Here is a 426-nt window from a genome sequence, read left to right as displayed (position 1 = left end):
TACTGTAACAGTGGTGTTGACATAAGTCATTACTCCCATGCAGTACTTGGTAGCAAACAAACAGCAAGTGTGGGTGACATCACTCGGCAGAGTTAGGTCCCTGTTAATCAGCCCACGTTCCTAACTCTCTATTAGCTCCTGCAAAGAAGTATTTTTTATAAATGAGAATTCGCTTGTATGACTACTACATCTTGATCAAAACACTGGGCAGTAAAACTCCTTAAAAACACTGGTTTCTTCTGCTGACATTTGAGCTGTGGTTTCTGTAGCAGTCTCCGTGGTCCCAGCACAGGCAGGAGGCTGTCACAGATTGCCTTGTGAGCTGCAGTTTTAGCATGTGGCCCCTTTGAAAGGCTCTGTGTAGTTCTCCGGAGGAAAAATGAGTGTTATATCAGTGGACTTGATCATCTAATATGGACACATTCA

Source organism: Corvus brachyrhynchos, unplaced genomic scaffold (genome assembly GCF_000691975.1).
Source record: "Corvus brachyrhynchos isolate BGI_N302 unplaced genomic scaffold, ASM69197v1 scaffold80, whole genome shotgun sequence".
Taxonomy (NCBI): Eukaryota; Metazoa; Chordata; class Aves; order Passeriformes; family Corvidae; genus Corvus; species Corvus brachyrhynchos.
This window is presented reverse-complemented; position numbering follows the sequence as displayed.